Genomic DNA, 8,479 nt, shown 5'->3' with positions numbered 1-8,479 from the left:
ACAAGACAATTAAAGAAAAAAAAAAAGTCTGAACTGCTGGATGAGAAAGACAAAAAAAGGCTGGAAAATAAATCTTATTCCTTCCCACTGCATTTTTATAATTTGAAAGTATTACTTCCACCTGTTTGCATATAAATTTCTTCTTTCTCTTCTGGTCTGTTTTTCTGCTGCAGACTCCCTGATTATTGTCTTTCTTCACCCATCTGTCCCTACCCTCTGGTCCAAAAAGTTCTCATCAAATCATGTTCAATTGTTTCTGTTGAAACAGCAATCTCCTTGTCCTTCCTTGTTTCCTGAGGATTTAACCTGATAAAATGTGCTGTAGCAAAGATTATACATAACGACAGTCGTCCCCTCTGTTGCTCAGTGACAGGCTGCGTAACTGAACACTATATGCTTGATCTATGCAACATCTATGAACGGACTGCATACTTTTACTATTTGCCATAGATTAGGATTTATGTATTTTGATACATCTATTTTTTTCCTCATCCGTTTATCAACTGTATTATCTAGCAGCTTCAATAGAAATTACACTTGTATTAAGGCTTCTGTTTTGTGACCTTGAAACAGAAACAATTTGAAGTTTTGTAGCATTATCAAAATAAAGTGTTCTATTTTTTACATTCTCCTTTGGGATCCTTTGTTTCAGTAATATTCCCCACTAACTTACAGCATTGTGAGTGATTTTTTCTGGTTATCACTGATCACTGAAGACGCTTTCTCTCCTGACCCTTGTAACGCTAGCTCTCAAATTGATTTATGAAGCTTTAGTGGTTGTATACCTTGTTACCCTTCGGCCTCCTTGTGGAAATTGGTAGGAGTGACAGGCTCTGTGTACAAATGCTGCAGTGACCTACTTATATGGATCAGCGCAACTTTGGTAAGGCATACCTTAGGTAGTTTTTTTGAAAATATCTTTAACTTACAAGGTTATAGTAAAATGCAAATAAAGTGTTTATTTACAACATCTGATAAAGACAGCATAGTTAGAGATTCTTAGAAAAGACAAGTGAAGGAAAATCAATTCTTAATTTACACTAACATGAAATATAAAAGATCTGTTTGTCTGCTCAGTACCTCACATTTCAAGCTGTATTTGTCAAGGAGAATCACATCTTTACAAATCCTCCTGGCTTTAACAGACAGTTTTGTTCTCGGAGTCCTCTCAGTATCACATTCAGATTCAAATCTTTTCCTCCATCCTTCTCTTTATCAACCTGCTCCAGTCCAACATGCAGCCTGTTTGTTATGCTATTTCCATGCAAAGTGACAGCTGTGAAAACTCCTTAAGAGAGGAAAAAAAATTCCCCTATTTAATGGGGAATGTCCCAGAAATGGTGTATTTATTGTTTTGGGAAAAAGAAGTTAAAAAACCCAAAAAGTTATATCACACTGTTTTATGAGAGTGAGAGTTCATTGCTTTTTTTCCAGAGGAAGTGGAGAAAGCATTTACCCCAAGAGGCAATCTCAGGTATAATCCCTAGATTGGTACCAGGGCTCTCCCCTTGCAAAAATACTCCTTACCACCAATATTTTTATTGGCTGATTGGCTGTCTATGGCAAATTCTTTTTTCACATGTTCTCTGATTTACTACTGCATGAAAGGTTCAGTAGTGGACTTAGGACCTTGACTCAGTGACATAGACTTCAGTTTGGAAGTAAATTGTTTTGAGGGTTTACCCTCAGGATAACATAAATTCCAATCCACACAGTCATGGTGTAGATGTGATAAGTTAATATAGTCTCTCCTCCATTCGGTAAGGCAGACTTTTTACAGGCCAGTGACTTGATATTTTTAGGGGATTAGCCAGGGTAAAGATGATCACAACCAGTTGAGGTGATCCCTTCCAGTTATAAATGTGGCCAAACTGTATTATTCTTTTCCTTTTCTGCAGAATATTTTTATTGGGTTTTGGGTTGTTTTGGTTTGGGTTTTTTTGTTGTTTTGGGAAAAAGAAGTTAAAAAACCCAAAAAGTTATATCACACTGTTTTATGAGAGTGAGAGTTCATTGCTTTTTTTCCAGAGGAAGTGGAGAAAGCATTTACCCCAAGAGGCAATCTCAGGTATAATCCCTAGATTGGTACCAGGGCTCTCCCCTTGCAAAAATACTCCTTACCACCAATATTTTTATTGGCTGATTGGCTGTCTATGGCAAATTCTTTTTTCACATGTTCTCTGATTTACTACTGCATGAAAGGTTCAGTAGTGGACTTAGGACCTTGACTCAGTGACATAGACTTCAGTTTGGAAGTAAATTGTTTTGAGGGTTTACCCTCAGGATAACATAAATTCCAATACACACAGTCATGGTGTAGATGTGATAAGTTAATATAGTCTCTCCTCCATTCGGTAAGGCAGACTTTTTACAGGCCAGTGACTTGATATTTTTAGGGGATTAGCCAGGGTAAAGATGATCACAACCAGTTGAGGTGATCCCTTCCAGTTATAAATGTGGCCAAACTGTATTATTCTTTTCCTTTTCTGCAGAATATTTTTATTGGGTTTTGGGTTGTTTTGGTTTGTGGGTTTTTTTGTTTTCTTTTTTTAAAAAAAAACACAACAACCAAGCTATCAAAAAACCCTTTTGCTTTAACCCCAGAGAGAAGTAATCACTATTTTAAAAACAAAGACAAAAAAACCCTCAAAAACAAAAAAAACCCACCACCCAAAAACCCAAACAACCTCACACAAAGACAAAAACAAACCATGAGCAGCTGCCTGGACAAGGCACTGTAGATCATTGCCAATTTCTTACATTTAGAATCATAGAATCATTAAGGTTGGAAAAGACCTCTAAGATCATCGAGTCCAACCATCAACCCAACACCACCATGCCCACTAAACCATGTCCCTAAGCGCCTCATCTACTCGTCTTTTAACTACCTCCAGAGATGGGGACTCAACCACTTCCCTGGGCAGCCTGTTCCAATGTTTAACCACTCAATTTATAGAGTGGTTATTTATAGAACAAGATCTTTGAGCAAAGAACTTTGAGCAATAGATCTTATAGAATAAGATCTTTGAGCAAAAGCCTATTTTTTGTCCATGTGTGTTTGCACAGTTCCTAGAACATGGGATACTGGTCTTGATGAGAATTATAAGCACTATAAGAATAACATGTTGAACTGAACTGCAGGGAAGAGGGGAATCCATAAAATACAGTTTGCACCTTTCCCTCTGTACAGAAATTACTCAGTACTTCTTTCTTTAGTATCTGTAATATAAATCTTAAATGATCAGAAGCTTTTATCGTTCTGATCAGAATGAGACACCAAGTACCCTTCCAAAATACTAATAATTAAAAAATAGGTGGATGATCATCACCTTTTAGAGTTGATATTTCTGAAAATCCACCTATAGGTTTAGATTTTGTAGGCTTTTAAAGAGCCTAGTACATAAACAATCTCATTGACTCAATAAACCAAATTATGATCTTATCCACATAGCAAATGACTACATTGACATCAGATGTTATATATCATTTTAACACAGAAAATTATCATCTCCCTAAGAAGCTGATAGAACTACACCAAATTTATGCCAAGGAGCTTATTCAGAATTATTTCTCAGAAGGACATAATAGGTTTATCTTTCTTTATGCTTTTATAATCAAGTGTAACAAGTCACTCACAGAGCTTGTAAACTTTGAATATCCTGAAAATGTTTGTTCACCAGTTTACACAGCTCTTCCTGCAGGGGAAAAAAAAAAAAGAAAAAAATGCTATGAGATATATAATATGATATGGAATATGAGAATAAACATATAAAAATAAACTGGAATTAGAAATATTGAAAACATAATTTCCAAACAATTTCCTTTTCTAAAAGAGGCAAGAATATATTTTTTTTTTTTTTTTAATTATAGTCTTTCTGACAGAAATGAGTTATGCTCAAAGAAACTCAACAAAGGGCAATATGAAAAGTAATGAGTATTTTGCATTTTATTTCCATAATAAAAACAAAGAGATAAAATATTAATACCATAATACATAGTATTTTCTTCATATGAATAAAAACTGAGACTAGGGAGTACTATTTTGAAAGCTACCATTTTATTTAAGGACACATACTGATAAGAAATTTCAAGAAAGAAACCAAGAAAATGTAATAAATAAGTTACTTTAAAAAAAAAAACAAAACAAACAACTTGGTTATTAAAAAGGAGAACAAGATTACAGTAATAAATAAGACCAGTTACATGCAAATGCAACAAAAAGCTTTAGAGGAAGTGTTTGATCCTTAACCTGGATGACTATGCATAACAGTCCAATGGCAAGTTTTTCTCCTTACTTTCCTGTTTGCCACTATTTCATTCCCCCTTAGTTTCAGAAAATTTACTAAATCTAAAATTTACCTAAAGAAATTCACATTGTCTTTTCTACTGGAAAACTGTTTGAAAACATGTTCGATTGGTACCTAATGTCAATATAACTAAATATAGGATTTGTACTTCCTTGATGTTACTAGCTCAAACATCACTATGTTACCATACAGGAAATGTAATGCATTTTAGGTCAGGCTGGCATCATTACCTATTACTGAGATTACTAACATTTCAGTTATTTATAACTTTGCCAGACATTAACCATTCCAGCTGTCATTGCTTACTGGTTATCTTTGATGAAATTCTTTCTGGAGGGAAATAAAAGGTTTAGAATAGATTCAGTTTGTGCACCGAGCTGTTGTGGAAAAAATGGGTTTTCGTATCATTCTGTTCATGTTTATATAATAAGGCAGTGACAGAAAAAGAAATGTGTCTATAATGCATCAGTACAGTATCTCCTGGAATGTCTTAATTTCTAATCATATCCTGAAAAATATAATTTATGTGGGCTTTTAGGTAAAAATGTAGGAAATATTTGATTTAGATGTATGAATGTGCCTATCTAGTTTTATATGCAGTGCTGGGATAACGCACACAACCCAGATGAACTGGATGTCTGGATGCTATCAAGTTTTCAGTCTCAAGGCAAGGCCTGTGTAAGTGGTCTTCATGAGGAAAACTGCTGTCTATGTTGAATTCTGATGGAATAAACTTTAATGTAGTGAATACTTGTTTACTCTTCTAGACAGTTGGTCCTTTGTGTAAAACCAAAGTGTAGAACTTAGGTCATGGATCCAGAACTGATCTCAGTAGAAATACTCTGAGGATATGAAAGTAATTTCCCTTAGAGTGTCTCTGTGCTTCTTTGCCTTTTTTATCTGCAAAAGTTTCACCAGTTTTAACTGTTACTCAACAAAGTAACCCTTAAGTGAATGAATGATTTTCTAAACATTTCTTTTTCTTCCAGTCACTAGTGGAATACAAGTAGATATTTATAACAAAATTACTGTCTTTTTCTTTCTAAGTACACAGCCCCTTTAGTGCAAAAAATCATTAAAAAGTGCTTTTAAATACTATAGTCTATTTTGTGTTACATATTATTGAAGTAGTTATCGATGTATTTTGCCAGTACACAAAAAAATTGTAATAGGCTATGCTTTCAAAATAACATAAAGAGTAAATGACAGAATGATAAAAAGATTCTACTTTGCAATAATCAATTGAACTGTACACCTGATAGTAAACTGGCCTGTAGGGAGTAGCAGAACACAACACACACACACACACACACACACTCTCTTGGATGATTTAGAAATAAATGACATATCCATATTGCTAAATAAAACCAGGTCAAAAGCAAACTCCATCACTGGACTACTGATTGTCCATACAGCTTGTTAAAACATTATCTGATACAGGTTTGACCCATAACTGTAGAAGCCAGAAAATAACTGAACATGGTTCAGGGGACAGCATGTACCAGGGAATGCTCCCAATAGGCAGTGCAGACAAAATTGGTCTGGTTTGACTTCCCAATCTTCCAAAATTATACTATCACACTTTGCTTGCTCAGGCATCTCTACATGCTTTCACTCCATCCCAGGCCATATCTTTTGTGTCCTGTTATGAAATATCAGTCCGGCAAGCTCCCACACAGATCTTAAGACATTTCAGACATTTTAAACTGGAAAATAATATGTGTACGTGCACATGTCTGTGTGTGTATATGTATGTGTATGTGTATACAGGGATGTCATATGAGACCCAGAGGAGACCCAGAACCAATGCTATGTCATGTGACTGGAGTCAAACCATTTCTCTTGGCCTCAAAGCCAAAGAACAAATACTGTCCCTCTTTTATTTAACAGTATTGACATAATTCATTGTACTGCAAGCATTATTTGCCTAAGGAGGCTCATTGAAGTCAGTGGAACTGTTGTATACTAAATGCCTGTGTGAGCAGAGATACAGAAAATTCCCTGAACCATTGCTGAATTTAGAACTGGTGAAAGTCTATGCCAGAAATAGACTCATTTCCATCAATACATTTCCCAGAATTGTCTTCTGAATCCTTTCATGTTTAAAGGATTCAAAATTATTCTACTGTATTGATGAAACTTTCTATTAACAAGAGGAAAAATTCAAGTATTGAACCAAAGTAAACTCAGCACTATCTTTATTTTATTCTTTTGTTTTGAAAGAAATTTCATGTTATTCAGTTTACACAGGTTTAAACGACATCAATGGCATGAGATGATGCCAAAACCAGTGAGCATAAGAGAGGAAGTCACTTTAAAAAAATGAAATGGCATTCCTGTTTTCAGAAGCCTGGAGAAACGTCCTACTAAGGAGGCTCATTGAAGTCAGTGGAACTGTTGTATACTAAATGCCTGTGTGAGCAGAGATACAGAAAATTCCCTGAACCATTGCTGAATTTAGAACTGGTGAAAGTCTATGCCAGAAATAGACTCATTTCCATCAATACATTTCCCAGAATTGTCTTCTGAATCCTTTCATGTTTAAAGGATTCAAAATTATTCTACTGTATTGATGAAACTTTCTATTAACAAGAGGAAAAATTCAAGTATTGAACCAAAGTAAACTCAGCACTATCTTTATTTTATTCTTTTGTTTTGAAAGAAATTTCATGTTATTCAGTTTACACAGGTTTAAACGACATCAATGGCATGAGATGATGCCAAAACCAGTGAGCATAAGAGAGGAAGTCACTTTAAAAAAATGAAATGGCATTCCTGTTTTCTGAAGCCTGGAGGGAAACGTCCTACTACAAAAATAAAGAAAAAGGCAGTGGATGAAAGCCAGTGCCCAGGAGGAGTGTCTTGCTAATAAACATTTATTGTTTTTGTGACCAGACTGAATTCTGACTTTGAAAGGAGGGCAGTAAAGAGAGAGAGAAATGTGTTCTTGTAGAAAAGGTATATGGTATGGATTGTTTTCTTGAAGTGTAATGATCTCTATTCTCATCCAGATACTGAACTGAATTTACTGCAGACATAACTATATAACACATCTATCATGTCCACAGATATCAAAAAGCAAAGTGTCTGCTCCTTTCTATTTCAGACAGAAAAATATATTAGATAATACATTAAACCTAACATGTACATATACACACCAGGTACTGCAAAAGTTTATGTAGAAGTATGACAAATTAGACCAAAATCATATTATTGTTTTTTTTAATGAGCAATATTCTGGGTTATTTTACTACTTTACACATGTTATGGAGATTATGCATACCAGCCACCATAACAGGGTTTGACTCTAGGTTTCTGCTGAATTGATAAGCCGAAAGATAGATTCCTCTCTAAAAATACTTTTTATTAATAGCACTACAGCTCGAGCTGGGTGCCTCTGAAGAGGGACCCTGAACAAAGAAATCCCTGGGCAATTAACCCTTACAATCCAAGTTCCCCATCCCTCATGTGACAGTTTGGACCAATAGTAATATTAGGGTCTGGGGTCTTCCAGTTCTTCATTGGGTCCTTTCATTGTCTCTAGGCGATCTGTTTCTTTTATTATCTCTAAGGTTGCAGCTTCTGTTGATGATTGTAGCTTCCTTATCTTCCAGCTTGAACCAGCTCTGGGGCCTTCTTTTTACTTAACTAGGTAAAAGTTCAATGTATCTAGGTGAAAGTTCACAACTTGCGGTCCAAGGTTTCAGCAAATTCAGCTACTGATGTTAAGCAAGTTATGTTAAACAAGTTCTATATAAGTAGTATACCAAATTGCACAACATATGTCAAAAGGCTTTCTCTTTATTGTATACAAATATACAATTTATCAATTGAAAGAAATACAAATAATACTTCATTTAATTTAATAAGTGATTAGCACTTTGACTAGCACCTGACTATAAATCTTTGGACTGAGGTCACTCAGTTCAGTCATCTAAGAAAGAACTTCATTGTATTTCCAAACAACTCCTTAACCTGCATAAATGGGTTTCTGCACAAAACATAACATAGTTTGTGAATGTATAAGAAATCCTCAAAGCCCTTGAAATTATGTATGATTTATATTTATTTTGTCCATTTTTCTTATGAAAACCTTCTACTCAGTAAAAAATGCAACATTAAATGAGGCATTACTTGATCTAAAATAATAATAAAAAATCATAGTTTACAAA

This window comes from Aptenodytes forsteri, unplaced genomic scaffold, assembly GCF_000699145.1.
Source record: "Aptenodytes forsteri isolate BGI_AS27 unplaced genomic scaffold, ASM69914v1 Scaffold172, whole genome shotgun sequence".
Taxonomy (NCBI): domain Eukaryota; kingdom Metazoa; phylum Chordata; class Aves; order Sphenisciformes; family Spheniscidae; genus Aptenodytes; species Aptenodytes forsteri.
Note: the sequence above shows the minus strand (reverse complement) of the source record.